Source organism: Myotis nattereri (assembly GCF_964212035.1).
Source record: "Myotis nattereri genome assembly, chromosome: Y".
Taxonomy (NCBI): Eukaryota; Metazoa; Chordata; class Mammalia; order Chiroptera; family Vespertilionidae; genus Myotis; species Myotis nattereri.
Window position 1 is genome coordinate 29,927,088 of NC_138094.1, and position 21,852 is coordinate 29,948,939.

Here is a 21,852-nt window from a genome sequence, read left to right on the forward strand (position 1 = left end):
AACAGTGTATGAGGGTTCTCTTTTTTCCACATCTTGGCCAGCACTTGTTATTTATCCATTTATTGATGATAGCTGTTCTAACAGGTGGGAGGTGATATCTCATTGTGGTTTTAAGCATGAGAGACTTCATTTTTTACTTATGGAAAATTTTAACTTCTCCATTCCCTGTGACCTCTTTCCTTATTTCTTTTACTTGTAACATATGTTTATGCCTCATGATATTTTTACCTGACATATAACTTCCTAAACTGTTTTATAACTAACCCAGGAGTAGGAAAGTTGAATAATTTTTCAATCTCTTGATATTTTATGTCTCAGTATATTTGTAGAAACTTGTCTATGAAAAGAAGTGAACTTAAGTAGAAATTTCAAAGGAACCAGAGCTGGGTACTTGATAAGGACCCATAAGGTCACCCAGTGTGTGGCTGCTCCTCTGTGACTATCTTGTGAAAACTAGACTAATACTTCTTAGGAATTAGTACCATCATGTAGTCAGCTAATTTTTTTTTAATGATATATCTGCATAGACTCATATTGAATGAAGTGGAAATGATGAAATAGACATTAAAATCATAAGACAAATCTTTGTATTTAAGGAAATTCAGATCTTTGTGTATGAGGGCTCTGAGCAGCTGGTGCAACTGGTTGGTATGTGTAGTGGAAGAAAGTTCACAATATATGTGACCATTAAGACTTCCCATCACCTGTTGGGTAATAGGACTTATTTCTTACTTTCCCTACTGATTTTTGACTATGACACCTGCTATTTTAGATGATGAAATAATCGTCATTAGGTCTGACATTGTACATAAATTCTTAAATGAGTTTTTATTCACTAGAAAAACATCTTTAATTGGTTGGCTTTCTCTTTCAGTAAAACCTATTCTTGTGCAAGAGCAGTCCATGGCTACCAATTCAAAACAGGAAGAAGAATGCAATCATTCTGCAACTCGTGTGAAAGAACTTGAGGTAATTGCTAAGCCTATTGTTTTTTGAAGTCGATAAAACTTCAAGGCAGTAGATGAAATTTTAGTTTCAGCCATACATTATTTAGCTTGATGTGTTTAGACTGTTTATTTTATGACTAAGAAGGCCCAACTTAAGTTAATTTAGTAGTTCTTCCTTTTAGTCCTTCCTGCTTGTTGCCTGGAACAAGTTCCTTAATCATTGGGGTGGTTGAGGTTCCGTGGTGAGCTGACCTATGTGCCTAGCCCATAGCAGGTGGCCAGTGCTTTTAGTTTCTGCCTTAGCCTCTCCTTCCTTCCCATCAGCAGAAGGTGAACATTCCTGTCATTACATTGGGATCTTACAGGATAAAACAGAATGAGATGTGTTTTTCACATGCCATTTATTTTCTTGCTGTTCATCACGTGTGCTCTCTGAAGGACAGAGCTGGAACTTGATGTACCTGGATATATCCTGCACATAAAATGTATTTTTGCAGCTGTAATGATCTATTTATTTGAGAACATTGTAGACTTTTGTATGTAAACATGAAATGTATAAAAAAAGGAAAGCACCACAGCATGTTTGTGATAGCTCAGCTTTTCATTTTTATAAACATTGCTGCAGTCTGTGATTGCTATTGGGACCTTAGTTGTATCTGGAAAATGGGCAACAAACTTAATCTGAAGCACTTGCTTTGTAGGCCAGGGTTCTTCTGCATAAGTATAAGGTTGGATGAACTTCCCCCGCCCCTTCTAGGGCAAAGATGAGCTTCCATGTTGGAATCAGGTTCTTCTTACTGCAGAGAATGAGTCCTCTGTCCAGTGACCTTACTTACTATGACACCCAGTTTATAGCAGCCTGCCAGTTTTTGCATAAGAAGTACTGCAGTAACTGTTCAAATGCAAGTTTTTTTTTTCAATTCCAGCTTGAACTCGAATCTCTCAAGGCCCAGTTCTTGGCAATAACCAAGCAAAACCACCTGCTGAATGAAGAGATGAAAGAGATGAGTGGCTATTTGCTTCTAAAAGAAGAGAAATTAGAGCTTCAGGCTCAAAATAAATTACTTAAACAACAACTGGAAGAGAGCAGAAATGAAAACTTGCATCTTTTTAACCGTATGTCTTTTTCCTGATTTGCATGTCTTTGTAATTCATATTAGCTTAATATTATGACACTATGCTTTGTATCTGTAAGGAAGGCTTCAATCAGGAAAATTTTTATAAAATTAAGATTCTCAATTTGAAGTTACTTCCTTTTTTGCTTGCTATTACTATAGTATATTATTAGTGTCACTAAGAAGTATCTTTAAACTACAAATCTGCCTTCTGGGTTGTACAAATCTCCCCTCACTTTCTGCTGCTCAGATTTGGCCATTGAGAAGGAGGAATGAGAGTGAGGTTGAGGTTATTATTCCCTCTCCACCATTGCATCCTCACCCCCACTGTATATATTGGCTGTGGGCTGGCCCTGTGCCTCTCAGCAAGGCAAGATCCAGTGCTTACAGGATGACCTCTCACCATTGCTCTGTGCCTGTGCCAGATCTTTCTCTCCCAATTCTGGGAATTCTTCCCTCCCTGATGGTTTAGGCCAAGTGTGGAGACTGTCCTGCCCACAGGCTATAGAAGACCCATAAAATCTTTTGATCTGGCCCTGCCAAGGCATTAGGGGTGAGTTAATTAAATGTTTGACCAAATATAGGAGGCTAATTAAGTTGATAATTTTGTATGACCTGCAAATGATGTTATAAATATCCATGTCAAAACCGGTTTGGCTCAGTGGATGGAGCGTCGGCCTGCAGACTGAAGGGTCCCAGGTTCGATTCCGGTCAAGGGCATGTGCCTGGGTTGCGGGCACATCCCCAGTGGGGGATGTGCAGGAGGCAGCTGATCGATGTTTCTCTCTCATCGATGTTTCTGGCTCTCTATCTCTCTCCCTTCCCCTCTGTAAAAAATCAATAAAATATATTTAAAAATAAATAACTAACTACAAATAAATATCCCAATGGCCCTTGGCAGAAGAAAGTTTCCCCACTCCTACTTTGGGCCCACGGAGTTAACAGCATGGCCCGATTACTAGCCCAGAGAACTATACCACCCTTAGTGGCTAACCTACATGAATCACCCTTTAGTGGTTCTTCAGTGACTGAAATGGTGGAACTCCATCTGATGTCTGCTTGAACCCTGAGTGTTGCTGACTGGTGCACAGATCAGATTAGACCTAGGGGTACTTAACAGGTTTTGATGGAGAACTCCTTTTATGCCTCCTGTGTGTGATAGAGGAAAGAGGTGGGCTTTCAGGTTAGTTAAAGGATTTGAAAGAATTTCTTTCATTTGCATTAGAAAAGAGTAGTGAACTTTGCCTCTGCATGCATTAAACTCTTCTGAAATTTGTGCTCTTAGTCCATTCCATAGAATTAATATGGTATTAACTACATGTGTACAAAGAAAAGAAAGAACAATTTAAAATATCTTTAGCTGCTTTTGCTAAGTGAGATGGGAAAACTTACTGTTGATAATCACCAGGCTTTTTTACCTTCTTCGTTATAGCTCAACCACCTCCTGAACTGGTAAATTTGCAGAAACAGTTGAAGGAAGCAGGAGCTGCTTTCGTGTTAGGGCATAAGAAGTTTGAAACTCACAAGGAGGCTCTGCAGAGACAGCTGCAAAGTGAAGTGAGTACTGATCTTTATTTGGTCGGGTGTTAGTCTGATCCACTGTGTACACATGTAAGCTTGGTGTGTGTCACACCAGTGTAAATCAGATTGGTTTTAACATCAAAAATTATCCCCCCACTATTCTAAGGTAACCTTCTCACCTGAGAAATTCTTGGGTGATGATATAACTATATTTATAACAGTAATAAAATCCCAAGGAAAGCGCACTCATAAACAGAAATTGTCCCAGTCTCGGTTGTGCCCTCTAGTAATGTCTCTTGATTCTTGCCCTGTGACTTAGAATTGTTGACACTCTGGTGTCTGCCTCATACCTTATAGAACTGTTCTTAGAGATGAGTGCAAATGGAGGTGGCAAACTTGTTTGTGTGCTCTATTGTTTTCTAGGGACCTGTGGACCACAGGCATGAAGCTGCTCAGAATGGGCAAAATGGAAAAGAGAATAAGCCCTATAAAAGACTTGTTCCTTTTGAAGTGAACTGGGATTTCTTTTACATTGATTTCTTCCCTTCTTTAAATCTTTTCAGACTGAGCATTCTGCAAAGCTGAAGGCCCGGATATTAAATTATGATGCTTCTGTAAGGAGGTTAACTATGCAGGTGGCTGATTTAAAATTGCAACTGAAGCAGATTGAGACAGGTTAGAGAGATTTTTAACTTACAAATGTGTATGTGTAAAACTTCCAGTATATATGGAAATGTAATGATCACTACTGAAGTTTCAGTAATTCTCATAGTAGGGGAAAAGCCATAGAAATATGTCATCTTAGAAGTAAAAACTCTGTCCATTTCAGGAATACCAACCAGTCAGTCATCAGCTAACGTGACTTGCTTTTATAGGTTCCTTTGGCTTGGAAGAGCCTTGTACCCCAAATAAGAAAGGTGTAATGGCACAGAGGTTCCCAAATTCATGGACCTTGGTTTTTCTTTTATATTTGTTACCTTGATAATAAGATCAATCTGACCCTTCAGGGTTTTTACGTGTTCCTTGAGAGATGAGTAAAATATGTGAGAAGCAGGGTGACTTATGTCACACTAGAGGCCTGGTGCATGAATTTGTACATGGGTGGGGTCCCTCAGTGTGGCCTGTGGGGATTGTGCTGAAACTGGCAGTCCAGCGCCACCTGCTGCTACTGCCTACCACTCTCGCTCATCCTGATCCTGCTGCACCTGCCACAGGCTCACGCCCAGTCAGTCCTGATCAGGAGAAGCTCGTCTGCTGCAGTGGCACTTGCCTGCATCTGGCGCCTGTCCCAAAGGGTATGGGATGGAGGGGTCGGTGGGGGGAGAACGCAATCTGCCCTTTGGGCAGGTGGTGGGATGCCCTTGCCTGCCCAGGATCCAGATCTGTCCCTGACGTTCGCAGGGATTGTCAAGATTTCTTCCTTGCAGAGTGTCTAGGGAGGGGAAGCAGCTGCGGTGCCTGAGGCCAACTTTCAGGAGGCTAGTGGCCCTGTGCTAGTGGTACTGGTCTGTTGGTGCCTGGCCTGTTCTCTAGAGATTGGACCTGCAGGACTACTGAGGGAGTGAGTGGCTACTGCTGCTGGCTGGTGGGCCTCCAGGAACAGGTCAGTCAGCAGAGCAGCACTCCCCCTGTGGGAGCGCACTCACCACCAGGGGGCAGCTCCTGCATTGAGTGTCTGCCCCCTGGTATCAGTACATGTCAGAGTGACTGGTGGACCTGTCATTCAGTTGCTTTAGATAGAGGTTAGTATATATCACATTGATTATATACAATGTTTATGTTTTTGCACCTCAATTTTGAAGTTACTGATTAACCTTGGATGGACACATTTAACTTCTTTGTGATAACCATTATAATAACCTGGTTATTAACAGGGAAGGAGTAAAAGGAAGATTAGGTAATAGAGACATGCCATTTATACAGCTTTGCCAGGGAATTGCAGTTAATAGTCTCCAAGTTTATTACCTAAAGATCACTGTGGGAAGGCACTAGACAATGGACCCATGCCCAGTGAGGTCTGCATGACGTGGGATGTTGCTTATCTGTTAGTCAGTCACACCAGGGAATAAGTCAGTAGCCAGAAATAGGCATGCCACCGCAAGTACAGGAATATTTAATTTTTAAGCTCCTGAACAAAGAAGCCCCTCTCTCTCGCTGCTCACCTCAGATTCCCAGCTTATGGTGTTCTTACCTCCCTCTACTCACCCTGTGACCCACAGCCATGTAGACTTCACACAGTGTACTGATGTACTAAATGTAGCCTGACACTAAATCATGCCCTGCTCCACCATGGAATGGACACTCTGGATACTGGCCCTACTCTTTGATTCTGCTGGAGCCCCGTCTGCACTCTTTTCAGGACTAGGCTAAGGGACATTGAACCCTGCAGACCAGAAAATATAATTACACACCAATAAAATACATTCATTCTCCCATGGGAGTCTTAGAAAAGTCTTTTTCTAAAGATACTGCAAGAGCCACCCACTACCACTAAAGTCGGAAAAATTTGACCCAGTGATTTCTCCAGCTACAGTTGGACCTCAGTTTCCTCATTTGCAATGGGGATATGAATATCTACTTTGCCATGGTGAAGAAGGCAAAATGAGATGGCTCTCAGTTGAGTGCCTGCAACACATCAGATACTCAGAAGGATTACTGCTATCATGTTACTGCATGTTTGCCCTGAGGATGCATACTGCCTGCCTCTTCTTCATAACAGGTGTACTGAAGCTGAGATACAAAGCTCAAAAAGAAAGTTTCTGTGTGTTAGCAGTTGAACTGGTTTCCACATTTCCTGGCCTGGAGCCTTCCTCAGTTCCTATTTGTACTCACTCCTCCTCAGTTCCTTTTCCCATCTTCCACACTAGTTTCATTTTTATCTCTTGACTCCTTCCCTGTTCCTTATTTTCTCTCAAGCCTATTTGCTAAACTGCCCACAGCTGAAATCACAGTGATCTCGAAAGATGAATAGTTTGAGGATGGAACCTTTTCAAACGCATGCATTGCCCTGGAGGCATTGCTGGAGAGTAGCGGCCACAAGACTGGCTATGCATGTTCAGGTTTTGCTTAGGGAGTCCCAGCATCTGTACACCTCCCTACCTGTATGACCTAGCCTTAGCTCCCCAGGTGTAATGTGGGAGGAGCAGAGTTGTTAGTCTTGTTGTGGCTGCAGGTCCTCATACCCTTATCTGAAAACTAGAGGCCTGATGCATGAAATTTGTGCACTCACCTTCGGTGGCTCGCCTCAGACCTCGCAGCTGTGGCTTTGTCTGGAAGGTTGTCCAGAAGGATGTCTGGAAGGTCATTCGGCTGTCCGGTCTAATTAGCACATTATGCTTTTATTATCGACTAGAGGCCTGGTGCACAAAATTCCTGCAGTCAGGCGGAAGGGGCCCCCCAGCCTGGCCTGTGCCCTCTCAGTTCTGGAGCCCCACGATAGATCGCCCCAAAGATGTAGGCTCCTGGATGAATTGCCCCAAAGAGGTAGGCTGGAGTAGGGTCCCTGCCTGCAGGCATGTAAAGCCTCGGGACCCCCAGTGCTAGAAGCTAAGACCAGCAGGTCATAATAAATGCGAGAAGTTCACCAGAAGGCTGATGGGCTTCGATATTCAGCAGGGCTGAAAATCTGCAAATTATTACCTGCTGCTAGAGGAAAGGCCAAAAGCAGTTCCTCTAACCTGATAATTTTTTCCTGTTTATCAAACCTGACCTTTGATATGTGTGTTTATTTTGCTAAAGGGCAAAATGTGTAAATAAAAAGCCATGGGTCCAGAAATTCGGCAAGCCACTCCACTAGAGAGCTGGTTTCCGCCTGGCTTTCCCCCATGCCTTCCAAATTTATACTTCTTGTCCAGTGTATCCATTTATGTGTCAGCCCCTTCTCCAAATTCCTGAACCCTTGATGCAAAAAGACTGCGGCACCCCAGGCCACGCCATGTGGAGCTAGCTGCCAGGCCCCACCTCCGTGCACACAGCATCAAGTCTGCGCCCACCTGTGCACGCAGCCTCCTGATGATGGATGTGATGGGCATGAGGGCATTGCGGCGTGAGGGCTTAACAACCACATAAACTTATATTAGCATAGATAGATTGGGCCCTATAGTGGTTTTGCCACAGCCCTGGGAGTTCTGGGGCAGCATCCTTTAGTGAACCATGTTTGCAGTCAAATATGTGACTATCCATGCTGGGTAGAATAAATAAAGGTAATGAATGGATTTGCATCAGTTCAGGTAAAGTTTATCAACAGTGAATTCAGGTCTGCTTAGGCTTTGTTACCAAATTTATGAATATGATTGTGGATCGTGGGTTGTGAAATAATATCATGCATTAAGAAGGAAGGCCTAGCTCTGGCTAATTTTGTTCAGTGGTTAGAGCGATGGCTTGCAGACCAAAAGATGGTGGGTTCCATTCCTGTCAACCACATATACCTCAGTTGTGGGTTTTCTCACCATCTTTGGTTGGGGGTGCATGTGGGAGGCCAAGTTGAGGTGTCTCTCACATCAGTGTTTCTCTTCTCTCTCCCTATTCCTCTACTCTTCCCTTTCACTCTTCAATGGAAAATACATCTTTAAATGAGGACTAAAAAAAAGGCCTAAAAACAAGGTCTGTGAAGTTATAACTGGTACATAAAGCTCTCAAAAAAAATGCTAATAAATAAGAATTGGCTTCAGAAATTGTTTAGTGTGCATATTTGTTCTTATTAATACCTCTCTCTTCATTTAAAAAAAAATATCAAGCATATTTGAATTTTTTTTCCTGCTCATTGGTCACATTATTTTCATTTAGCCCCCAGCCAAAGCCATCTCTGTTTCATCATTCTGCCAGCAGATTTATGGTGTCTCCTACTGGTGAAACAAGCAGGGATTTCTTGAAAAAAATCATCTCAAACAGGAAAAGCTGATGGGAGAGACAGTTACACCAAGGATCATAAATCATCCAAATACAAGCACAGTTGTTTGCTCCCACATTTCTGATCTTTAGTTTGTAATCACACCAAGGCAAGAATGAAAGAGCTAGAGCAAGAGATTGATTGCTTAGAAAAAGCTTTCTTCGGTATTCTGTTGCTAGAAGCCCACTAGCATCTAAGAGTCTGCCTCCACTCATTTAGGTAAGCTTCTGCAGAAAGGGTTTCAGGACTTTCATGGTCCTTTTATCTGAGTACGAGTGAGTGAGCTGTAGAGAGCAAGAAGGAGGAGAAGTCTATGCTTGCTGTACCTGGGAAATCTTTAGCCTGAGTAGCTTCATCCTCACTGCACCTATGGTTGCCTGCTTACCAGAGACTTCTCCCCTGTGACATAACATTGTGGGAGGCAACGGCTTAGAGCAAGTTCAGCATTTTGCTTGACATGCAGACGTGTTCAGAGAATGGTAATCAATGGCTTTTCCCTTACTGCTGATTAGTTTTATTATTAATGCTGAATCCTTAATAATGTGGGTCAGTTATACATCATAGTCAACTATTTGCAAGGATAATAGAATTTCTTTTCAAATTAAACTCCTTAGGAAACATGTTGCTGTTTTCACTGTGTAATTTGTAATATTCTTGTCCTGATACCTTTTGCCCTTTAGGTCTGGACCAATCCCAGTCCTTTGCTTTTCCCAGTCCTTGTCCTGAAAGAATGCTCCCGCCTTCAGCAACTGAATCTAGGCACAGCCTTTCCATCCATTCACTCTCAAGCCTTCTGGAGCAGAAAGCCAAGTAAGTTCCACATTCTGATTGGCCCAGCCAAGTCTGGTTAGCTGAATGGCCCTGACTTTGCGTTGTTTTAAAGTGACGCTCAAGACCATGTGGAGTGTAGAATCAGATTGTAAGATGATGTGTAATCTTCAAGAATCATCTGAATTATTTGGGGAAAATTCCTTTTAGCAAATAATTAATTTTTCCTTGTTTGCTAAACCTGATGTGTACACAGTGCACTATGGTAGCAGTAAGCATTTTCATAGTTCTATGAATAGACTTGGTTTATAGAAATAAAAAAGCAACATACAAAATCTACAGAAGCAAATTCAGTTTATTTTTAAACTTGAAGTAGTTTCACACATTTTAATTTTAAAGTCCTTCAAAAAAAATAAGTCAGTTAAAAAATATTTGGGCATTTAGTCCAAACAAAAGTCTAATTTGTCTATTGAGATAAATACTGAATTGGTAGTGGGTTGTAGGGTCTGATTGCTGAAGTAGAATGGCGTATGTAGAAGTTGGGTGGCGGGTCACCCAGGCTGGGATTGAGGCGCATAGGAGACTCCTGTCTGTGCTTGATCCATATGGACGGCACTCTGACTCCTTAGTTCTGGGCTCCAGGCTGGACATCTGTCTGCATATTTTGATTCACTCCCAGTGTACAGAGTTGAAAACTGCCACATGTGTCCATCGTGGTCCTAATGCGTGTAATGTGCATTTATTTATATTGCTTTCTCATGATAAAGCCAAGAGGAGAAACAGCACACCCATGTGGGAGTTAGGGCACTTGGATGCACATGGGGCTTGTAGTTTTGCATCTTCAGCTGACTCATACTGATGCTGTGCAGAATTTGTTCTTTTCAAAAACGTTTTGTGGTTCTTGAAAATACAAAAGCATTGAGAGTGCCACATTATTTCTTGTCAGCAATATAATACCTGCCTCACAGTGTAAGGTGGTTCTGCAGAGTGCCCAAGCTAATGTCTTGATTACTTGGAATGATGCCAGTTGCATGGAGCGTGCCCAGTGCAGGACAGCTTTCATTTTCACAGAGCACAGTTCATTCTCTAGAGCAGCGGTTCTCAACCTGTGGGTCGAGACCCCTTGGGGGTCAAATGACCCTTTCACAGGGGTCGCCTAAGACCATCGGCAAACATATATATAATTACATATTGTTTTTGTGATTAATCACTATGCTTTAATTATGTTCAATTTGTAACAATGAAAATACATCCTGCATATCAGATATTTACATGACGATTCTCAACAGTAGCAAAATTACAGTTATGAAGTAGCAACGAAAATAATTTTATGGTTGGGGGTCACCACAACATGAGGAACTGTATTAAAGGGTCGCGGCATTAGGAAGGTTGAGAACCACCGCCCTAGAGCCTTTTCCAGGTCACAAAGGCTTTTCATAGCCCTGTGCTCTTGGTTTTACCTTATTACAACTTCACACTCATGAATTTTATTCTTTCAACCCAGTCTTTATCAAAGACAAACTGAAGTTCAAGACAGACATAAATTTTCAAATGTGGATGAACTATCTTTTGAGGATAATGAGGAATTTGGATCATCTTTTGAACGTAAGTTTAAATGTAAGTACCAGTTTTTAACAGTTGAAAATGTAGAAAGCTAAGTCTTGGTGAAATATATCCATTGTTAAATCAAAGGCCTTTATAAATTACAACATTTGTATTTTGTGATAAAAACATGGATACAGATGTATTACCTTTTTTATATCACAGATTTTGATGGGTCTATTTGAGTGTTACTTTTTTTTAATTTTCAAGATAACCAATAATTTCAAAGTTGGAGCTAAGCTCACAAGTGAACCCTTAACTTAATTTACCAAGTTTGGGATTGCCTCAGATTAAAATACCTGATTCTTAATTTTTTTTTCTTTTTATGGAATATGAAGATGCTAAGTTATTTAAGTTATACAGATTCTGATGACTGCATCAGATGTAGAAACCTCATTCTTAGTGAATGAGTGGAGGTGGAAGTATATTAGCTTCCTTATCTGAAAACTGGAGGCCTGGCTCTGGCTCTGCCTTAGATTGTTCTCTGGGAGCATACTGCTTAAGTATAAAATTAGGATATAGAAGTCAGTCAGCTCTAAGGTTCTCTCTAGCCTAGGAAATCTTTATATTTGTATATAATCTGTAGTTTTGCATTGTGAGCTTCATTGTCAAATCTGAAAGTACTCTACTTTGAACAGTTAAATGAAAGAGCTTAGTAAAATTGGTAAATTCTTTGCAACTAACTTTTTAACAATTTTGTTAAGGCTTTACTATCTAAATGGAGTTCATATAATGATCAGCAAGTCAGGTGAATTCTGTCACTTTCCTGTTGGGTTATAAATCTAGTTTTGGAAACAAATCTAATTCTTTTAAGTGTAATAACACTTTGAGAAGCAAATAGATTGTCAAGTGGTATGCTGAAAGTCTTAGGATTAATTCTGTAGGAAAAGATCTGGCTTGGTTGCTTTGGCTGAGACTTGAGCGCAGCCAAAGTTACCCCCATACTGCCCTGCCTTCTTTTGCTGTTGTTAAGGACTCCTGGGACACTCATTTGTACCTATTATAGATGCAGCAGACATGCCGATACAGTTTGAAGTGAATGGCCTCCATCCTGCTGGTGACATGCCTCTCTTGGGAACTGCCTTGGGTGCTCCTCCTGCCAGACCTATCTCCTCTCATTACCCAAGTAAGTTTTCCTTGGTTGTAACTACAGATAGTATGATAGCTACTAAATGCCAGCCTGTTCCTAGTGAGTTATTTCATTTATTGAGGGAGGACCTTTATAAGCATAAATTATTCAAAGTCTTAGAGTTGAGTATTGCCATTGTTAATACATTTCTGAAATAAATTTGAACATGTAAAGAGGAGAAAATTAAAGGAGTTGCTTCTCATTAATCTTCCCCAACAGTGGCTTTTTTTAAAAAAAATCTTTATTGTTGAAACTATTACAGAAGTCCCCTTCTTTCCCCCATTGACCTCTTCCAGCCTGCTCCTGGCACACGCCCGCCCCCCCCCACCCCCACCCCACACACACAGGCCCTCACCATCCCATTATTTGTGTTCACTCATTATGCATATATGCATACAAGTTCAATGATTGAGCTCTTCCTACCCACCTCCCCTCCCCTGACTTCCCTCTGAGGTTTCACAGTCTGTTCCATGCTTTTATGTCTCTGGGTCTATTTTTGTTCATCAGTTTATTTTGTTCATTAGATTCTACACATGAGGGAGATCATGTGATACTTATCTTTCTTTGACTGGCTTACTTCACTTAGCATAATGTTCTCCAGGTCCATCCATGCTGTTGCAAATGGTAAGAGTTCTTTCTTTTTTACTGCCACACAGTATTCCATTGTGTAAGTGTACTATAGTTTTTTTTATCTACTCATCTGCTGATGAGCACTTAAGGCTCATTCCAAATCTCAGCTACTGTAAATTGTGCTGCTATGAACATAGGGGTGCATTTATTCTTTCTAATGAGTGCATTGGGTTTCTTAGAATATATTTCTAGAAGTGGGATCACTGGGTCAAATGGGAGTTCCATTTTGAATTTTTTGAGGAAACTATACTGTTTTCCACAGTAGCTACACCAGTCTGCATTCCCACCAGCAGTGTACTTTTCTCCACATCCTCGCCAACAGCTGTCATTTGATTTCTTGATGATAGCCACTCTGACAGGTGTGAGCTGGTACCTTATTGTTGTTTTGATTTGCATTTCCCAGATGATTAGTTACTTTGAGGATTTTTTCATATGTCTCTTGGCTTTCTGTATGTCCTCTTTGGAGAAGTGTCTATTTATGTCCTTTGCCCATTTTTTAATTGGACTGTTTACCTTGTTTTTGTTAAATTGTATGAGTTCTCTATATATTTTGGAAACTAACTCCTTATTGGATGTATCATTGGCAAATATGTTCTCCCATGCAGTAGACTCTCTTGTTATTTTCTTTTTAAAAAAATACTTTTATTGATTTTTTACAGAGAGGAAGGGAGAGGGATAGAGAGTTAGAAACATCGATGAGAGAGAAACACCAATCAGCTGCCTCCTGCACACCCCCCACTGGGGATGTGCCTGTAACCAAGGTACATGCCCTTGACCAGAATCGAACCTAGGACCCTTCAGTCCACATGTCAACGCTCTATCCACTGAGCCAAACCAGTCAGGGCTCTTGTTATTTTCTTGATGGTTTCTTTTGCTGTGCAGCTGCTTTTTATTTTGATGTAGCCCCATTTGTCTATTTCCTTCTTAGTTTCCTTTGCCCTAGGCATTGTATCCATAAACATGTTGCTGTGTAAGATGGCTGAGATTTTGGTGCCCGTGATTTCTTCTAGGATTTTTATGGTTTCCCAACTTAAATTTAAGTCTTTTATCCATTTTGAGTTTATTTTGTGTATGGTATAAGTTGGTCTTATTTCATGTTTTTGCATATATCTGTCTAATTATCCCAACACCATTTCTTGAAGAGACTGCCTCTGCTCCATTGTATGCTCTTGCCTCCTTTGTCAAATACTAGTTTAGTATAGTGGTGTGGGTCAATTTCTGGGTTCTTAGTTCTGTTCCATTGCTCTGTATGCGATACTTGTACCAGTACCAGGCTATTTTGATTACAGTGGCTTTCTAGTATAACTTGATATCTAGTATTGTTATTCCTCCAACTTTTCTCTTTCTCAAGCTTGCTGCAGCTTTTGAGGTCTTTATTGGTATAATTTTTAGAGTATTTTTCTAAGTCTGTGAAATATGCCATTGGTATTTTAATAGGTGTGCATTGAACCTAAAGATTGCTTTGGGTAGTATGGACATTTTGATGGTATTTATTTCTGCCAATCTATGAACATGGTATATTCTTCCTCTAGTTTATATCTTCTTCTACCTCTTTTTTCAATGTGCTATGGTTTTCTGAGTATAGGTATTTTACCACTTTGGTTAAGTTTATTCATAAGTCTCAATTTTTTGTTGTTGTTGCAGTGCTAATTGGGATTGTTCTTTTATTTCTCTTTCTGAGCGTTCAATATTGGTATATAAAAATGCCATAGTTTACTGGGTGTTAATTTTATATCCTGTTATGTTGCATCCCTGTCTTCCTATTCTTAGGGAAAATGGTTTTAGTTTTTAGCCATTGAGTATGATATTGGCTGTAGGTTTGTAATATATGGCTTTTTAATATGTTGAGATATGATCTATTTCTACTTTACTGAAAGTTTTTATCAAAAAAGGGTGTTGGATTTTGTCATGCTTTTTCTGCATTGATTGAAATGATCATGTGATTTTTGAGTGTTGCAGTCTGTTAATGTGATATATCACATTTATTGATTTGTGGATATTGTACCAGCCTTGCATTCCTAGAATAAATGCCATTTGGTCATGATGTATGGTCTTTTTAATGTATTGCTGGATCTCATTTGCTAAAATTATGTTGAAGATTTTAGGGTCTGTATTCATCGGGGATAATTCTCTTTCTTTGTAGTGGCTTTATCTGGATTTGGGATTAGGGTAATGCTGTCCTCATAGAAAGTGTTCCTTTCCCTTGGATATTTGGAATAGTTGAGGAGATTAGGTATTAGTTTTTCTTTGAATGTTTGATAAAACTTCCCTATGAAGCCATCTGGACCAGGACTTCTGTTTGCTGGAAGTTATCTAATTACTGCTTCAATTCCATCAGTACTTACTGGCTTATTCAGGTTTTCTGATTTTTCCTGATTGAGTTTTGGAAGATTGTATTTTTCTTATTTGTCCATAGTCTGACAAAGCAGTTACCTTTTTGCTTAAGACAGTTCTTCAGAAACTATTCCATTTTGGGAAATCATAGTATAAAATTGAAATGGCGGTTAATACCCATATACATCTTCAATGTGATTGTAGTATGTTAATAATTCTTTGTTTCCTTCATGTCTTTAAAAAAAAATAAGGACAGAAGAACCTTTATATTTCAGTTTTCAGAAGAGCTGATGACATTGGAGGAAAACTCGTCATCAAACTTGTCTGGCCCACTTTCTCTTTCTTCTTACTGTCTCTAATTTACACACTTCCCTCCCCTGTGTGGAATCAGGGAGGAAAGCTCTAGGGGGAGATTAGAGCTTTGTCTCATACTCCAGCCAGATCTTTTTCTCCTTGAACTAAAGAGTTTAAGCCTCAAGCTTGAAAGGAGATTTCTTAAGTAAAACCACCTCTTGTTTTTCCAGTGTTTGGATGGGACTATCATGTTCAACGCCTCTTGTAAGTAGTTTCTTGGTTCAAGTCAGCATACTCAGGGAGATGAGGAATTGCCAAAGGAAAGAAGACTTTGAAAGGATTGTTCTCACTGATTCCAGGGTACACCATCCTGTAAAGCACTCATTCAGCGAGACTTCATTGAGAACCTTCACTTCATATATGAAAACTCTATCACCCAATATCACCTCATTGATTTAATTGTGAAAAAAGAAAAACAAACACCTCCTGTGTGCTGGGTGCTGGGCATACTGCAGTGGGACAACCCAAGCCCTTTCTTCATGGAGCTCCTAGTGGGAAAGTCAGCAGTCAGCTAGCCATCACCAAGACCTCTGATGGGATAGATACTGAGTAGGGGCAGTGGCCACCCAAGAGTGGCTGTGATAGGTTGTTTCGCAGAGACCTGGGTGAGTAGGAAATAAAAATAATACAATAAAGGAAACCAACTGAGTTCATAGGTGTTCTATCTCAGAGATAGAATGAAAATTATAACAATGGCTTTTAAAATTATTCTTAAGTAATGTTTACATTGATCATTGAAAAATTCTCTTATAATCATCATTTCCCCTCTTCGTTTGGATACAAAGGGAAGTGAAAAAATCCAAAACTTGATATCTTTGAGATGTCCAGTGGAAATACTAATTAGGTAGCTACAAAGTACAGTCATGCACCATTTAATAGCAGGTATATATTCTAAGAAATGTGTCCTTCGGGAATTCATTGTTGTGTGAACATCAGAGTGCACTTTTGTAAATCTAGGTGGTACAGCCTCCTGTACATCCAGGTAGCCTATTGCCCCTCCGGTGCAAGCACATACAGCATGTTACTGTACAAACAAAGATTAAATCAAGCACAGGAGAAAATGACGCCATCGAGAGATGTAATAAACATGAGGTATATGAAGTTGCTGCCCATATAACATGGGATGCTGTTTCACAGCACACTTTTCTTTATCATTAGAAAAAAAAAAACCACTATAAAACAGTGATTAAAAGGGTAGTGTAGTAAATACATAAACCAGTGACATGGTCCTTTATTATATTTATTAAGTATTAGGTACTAGACGTAGTTGTATGTGCTGTACTTTTATATGACTGGCAGCACAGTGGGTTGGTTTACATTAGCATCTCCATAGACACGGGAGTAATGCATTGTATTACATTACCATGTGGTGATAGCCACACCACTTAGACAGTAGTGATTTTTCAGCTCCATTATAATCTTACCAGAGGCCTGGTGCATGATTTTGGGGGGTCCCTTGGCCTGGCTGGTGAACAGGGCCATCTTGTCCACTCCTGATCGGGGCCTACTGGCAGGGGTGGGGTCGCGGGAGCAACCATGGGAAGTTGTCTGGTCATGGGAGCTTGGCTATGGGAGCACACTGACCACCAGGGAGCAGATTCTGCCTTGAGCATCTGCCCTCTGGTGGTCAGTGCACATCATAGCTACCGGCCAGTCTTAACCGTTGCTTGGACTTTTATATAGAGAGAAGATGGGACCACTGTCATATATGTGGTCTGTTGAACGAAATGTTGTTATGCAATTTACAGCAAAGATATAGTCCTTTTTTCTTCTTTATTGTTTAAAGTCAGCAACCAAACAGCATTTCTATTTTGAGATTGCTATTCCATGTGATAAAGTGATGGCATTTAGGTCTGCAAGCAAGAAGAAGATTGCATTTCTGCCTGTGAAAATGATCAACTGCCTCCTCTGGTATTTGAATTTCATGACCAGGAGTATGAGTCCGAAATGACTGTGTTGTTTCTGTCCTGTTAGCAAAAACCTTCAAAATCCTTTGGTGAACCTATGAATTTGTCTCTTAGCATTGCTGGGGGGAAAGTGTAGCCTACAAAAGTTTAGGCTCTTCCAGAGCCAGAGGAGAAAGGCAAGCATAGCCATCTGTGGGATTGACATTGAGTTAAACCTGTGACAGGTGAGGACTTTTGCTTTGAGCTACAGGGAATAGACAAATAAAGCCTGGAACAATAGATGTAGAACAAACAGATTCATGTGGTTGTGAGAAGGCAGGTACAAAATACTGTGTAAATGTGGTGGTGGAGAGGTGTCACTTTAGGAATACTGTTTTTCTTAGTGGCTGTATCTTGTATTCCTTAGCCAGAAGTGTGCTAAGGTTCCTTCTTATCCACAACCTCACCAGCACTTATTGTATGACTTATTAATGGTTGCTATTCTGGCTGGTTTGCAGTGGCACCTCATTGTCATTTTAATTTGCATCTCTCTAATAATTAGTGACATTGAGCCTATCTTCATGTCTCTTGCCATTTGTATGTTGTCTTTGGAGAAGTATCTATTTAGATTTTCTGTCCACATTTAATGGGGTTGTTTTTCTTTTGGTGGATTATCGGAGTACTTTATGTGTTTTGGAAATTAACCCCTTACCATATGTATTATTGGCAAATATGTGCTCCAATACAGTGGATTCCCTTTTCATTTTGATGCTGATTTTTTTTTGCTTTGCAGAAGTTTTTTTAGTTCAATGTAGTCTCATTTGTTCCTGTTTCTCAAGAATGTTGAGGCTAGGGGACCCTACCCCCCTCCCTATGTGGGAGTCTGTTCTGTGGTACTCTTTCCCCCTCCCTACTTTGGAGTCTGTACTTGTTCTTTAACAAATCTCCGCCTTTGCTATACCGAAGAAAAAAAAACACAAAAACAAAAACGAATGTTGTGGCTATTTTGGGGTCTTTTTCAGTGTTCTGTATCTCATTTGAATGTTCAGAACATTCAAATTTATATGCAAATATAAATTTTTTGCATATTTCTAGATCTGTGAAATATGCACTTGGCATTTTAATAGTGATTGCATTGAATCTAAGGATTGCTTTGGATAGTAGGCACATTTTAATGATATTAATTCTACCAGTCCATGAACATGGTATATTCTTCTGTTCGTTTATCTCTTTTTTCAGGGTCCTGGGCACTTGCTCAGTGGTGGGGTTGTGTGGGAGAGGTGGGAGGAAGTGAGTATTAGGTTAGGGAGAGATTGAAAGCAAAGCACAGAGCAAGGGAGGCACAAATATACCCAGGTAGCATGAGTCTGCTGCTGGAGGTGCAGTGTTCCCAGTGCAGAAGTAGTGTACTATTTCAGGTCAGTCCGGAAAGAAGGTGTGGACACCACCAGAGCAGAGACAGCAACAGAAATCCAGGTCTTCTTTTCAGGAAATGAAGGGTGCTGCTGATGGTGGTTGCTTGAAGGCAGAGAGACTGATGTCAGGGTGAGCACATTGATTAGGTTATTTCAGCTCAGCTGTCCAGGTAAAAGGTGAGAGGTAGTCTTATTGCAGTATCTGGGGGAGTTAGAGCCTGTAAGCCCTGGTGGATGAGTGAATGTAGTGTAGAAAGGCATGATAAAAAGGGACAGGAATGATAACTTCAGGTCTGAAGCTGATGCTGTGGGATTTCCAAGTGTTGATGGTAGGGAACTGGCCAGAAATGCGGATGAGACTCGGGGAGAGATCTGTGCTAGAGAAAAAGATGTGAGAATGATCAGGGCAGAGGTAATAGCTAAAACTCCAGGGCAAGTGGGAAATGTTGGTAAGATGACTAGGGGGGTTCAGGGGCGGGGTGCTGGTTTTGTACTAATTTTGTACTGTTCTGGGCGGGAGAGGCTCGATTGCTTTTGTGGGAATTAGGGGAAGAGTTATACAACTGCTGTATAAATACAGACTAATGTTTAAGTTAGAATCCTAAATAGAGAGTTACAACTGAGGATAGAGGCAGAAATGCAAGGCTTGCGAAGGGCAGAGTACAGAAGAAGGGGTGAGGAAGATAAGGAAATGTGTTGTGGCAGGAGGACAGTTGAAGTTGTTCATGGCAAGGGTGACTTGTTTTCATCTAAGTAAAGTAAAAGGCAGATGCTGTGCCAGGTGTGGGGCTGGAGGCTGCGAGACCATGAAGATGGATCAGCAGGCCAACACAATCAACTGAGAGTTGAGCTGTCTCCCTGGGCCTCTGCTCTTTATTTTCTGTCTCTTTAGGTGCAGATGAGAAAGAAGTTAGAGAAGAGAGTGAAGAAGAAAGAATATGGAACCTGCTGAAAGAACAGAAGCTGAGAGAAGAAAGAAGGCAGAATGAACAGAAAGCTTTGGAAAGAGAACGGAGAAAACTAGAAAAACTGGATCGAGAAAAGGTATAATAAGCATAGCTCAGTTCTCCATGCTAGTAGGTAACTTTTAAAAAGCTTGCTGCAGGCATCCCAATCCTCTCCTGTGCTTAAGCCCACTGAAAAGGGCTGTACATGGGCATAATAGGAGTCTCATAGGAAAAGGGAGCTTTGCAAGTCTGTGAGCATGCATTCTCATGTTCCTGAAAACACACTCGGAAAGGAGATGGACTCTGCTTTGCTGTAGAACTTCCCTGTGTAAGGGGTTTCAAGGTCAGCTGGCTAGGACCAGAAGAAACTGGGGGAGGTGGCTGCCAATCTGGTGGCTTCCTCAGGCTGCCCTGCCCTCCTCCCTCCTCATTGTCTTTGACTTTCTATGTCCTGATTCTGGTCCCAGGCAGATGGATTACCCTGCTACTTCTCATGCCTGCTGGACCTTACGTAGATTAATCTTCTGTATCATGTTCCTTGAATTCCTGGCTCATTTGATCTGGAACACAGACACTTTAGGCACAGTAATTCCTATTCTTCATTACATGATATATTTGTGCCACTTTGATAGTAGCAACGAATGAAACAGTTTTCTGTCATGCACATGTCACATAAAGAAACAGAGTTATAGTACTATGTGTTTTTAAAATGTATATGTGTATCTCCTATTTTGCTGGTCATCTATTTACAGCAGATTATTGAAGAGTCTTTCAAGACAGAAATGGAGAAAGAATTAGAAGTGAGTGCTCAGGAAATGAAAGACAAATCTGTTTGTGGTGAATATGCTTTAAAGAAATACATGCATATCACCCAAAAGGACCAAGACCTGAAGAAGGTGGATAAGGTACTGATGCTATGGACCAGTGGTCTGTATGTGAGGATGTGAGGGCTTCTGTGGTTTGTTAGAAAACCTTGGGACAGGAGTTGGAGACAAAAGGTAACAGCAGAGGAAATCCAAAATTCAAATGGAGCCTCAAGTCGTATGTATATTACACTTCTGACAAAATGTTATCTCCTTTGCTTGGGCCAAAGAGTGAACAGATCTTGATTGGTAAGGTTTGTAAAATTGGAGCTATCTCATTATTTTCAGAACAAGAATGAAAGTGCTATCAATGAAAAACAAATGGATTGGTACTATCTGAGACATGAATTCTATATAATAAAATCCTAATATGCAAATGGTTGAACCGCAGAATGACCAGTCATTATGATGGGCACTGACCACCAGGGACAGATGCTCAATACAGAAGCTGCATCCTGGTGATCAGTGCGCTCCCATAGGGCTCATGGCTGGCGAGCGCAGCGGTGGTGGTGGGAGCCTCTCCCACCTCTGTAGCATCGCGAAGGGATCAGTGGGACATCCCCCGAGGGCTCCCAGAATGTGAGAGGGTTCTGGCCGGGCTGAGGGACCCCCTGAGTGCACGAATTTCATGCACTGGGCCTCTAATATATTACATAAGTCTAGAATACTATGGCTATTGAGAATGCGCACAGGACAGTTAGAGTGCTTGCTAAATTTCACATCTAAAAGTCAACGTTTTGGACTCAAATTATATTTAGGCAGTCCTCGGGTTACGTTGAACTCGATGTATGTTGTTTTGCGGTTACATCACTATCTCCCATTTACAGTGTTAATAAAAAAAAGTTCCGTCATTTCGACATATGTACATATGTGCTTTGTTTTTTATTATCTGCCACAAGTAAAGGTCAGGAATTGTTATCTTGCTTTAATTTTTTTTTTTTTTTTACTCTTTCACTTCATTACTGCTGTGTATGTGCTCCATGTGAGTGATGTAGGTGATTCTATAGGTGGGTTCCGACTTAACGGGGAAAATCGCGTTATGTCGCGATATAACCCGAGGACCTACTGTATATTTCAAAAAGTTTTCAGCCCAACCAGCATGGTCAGTGATTGAGTGTTGACCTATGAGTCAGAAGGTCACAGTTTGATTCCTGGTCTGGACACATAACCCAGGTTGCTGGCTCGATCCCCAGTGAGGGACGTACAGGAGGCAGCCAATCAATGATTCTCATTGTTGATGTTTCTATCTCTCCCTCTCCATTCCTCTCTGATATTTTATTTTATTTTATTTTTTATTTTAGTATTTTTTATTGTTTTATTGCTTAAAGTATTATAAAGAGTATTACATATGTTTTTTCCCGCCCTTGACAATCCCCTGGCCTCGCTTACCCCCAGTGTCTTATGTCCATTGGTTATGCTTATATGCATGCATACAAATCCTTCAGTTGATCTC

General features: G+C 40.8%; 1 pseudogene across 1 annotated transcript in view; it reads left to right on the top strand.

The window, feature by feature from the left end:
- The window catches only part of LOC308512409 (centriole and centriolar satellite protein OFD1-like), a 134,084-nt pseudogene that overhangs the window by 104,707 nt on the left and 7,525 nt on the right, over positions 1 to 21,852 (top strand). The window contains exons 8-14 of the transcript in view: positions 875 to 969; positions 1,874 to 2,038; positions 9,157 to 9,281; positions 10,744 to 10,856; positions 11,854 to 11,967; positions 19,482 to 19,633; positions 20,289 to 20,441. The product of the transcript in view is annotated as a centriole and centriolar satellite protein OFD1-like (transcript). The remainder of the gene's footprint in view (positions 1 to 874; positions 970 to 1,873; positions 2,039 to 9,156; positions 9,282 to 10,743; positions 10,857 to 11,853; positions 11,968 to 19,481; positions 19,634 to 20,288; positions 20,442 to 21,852) is intronic.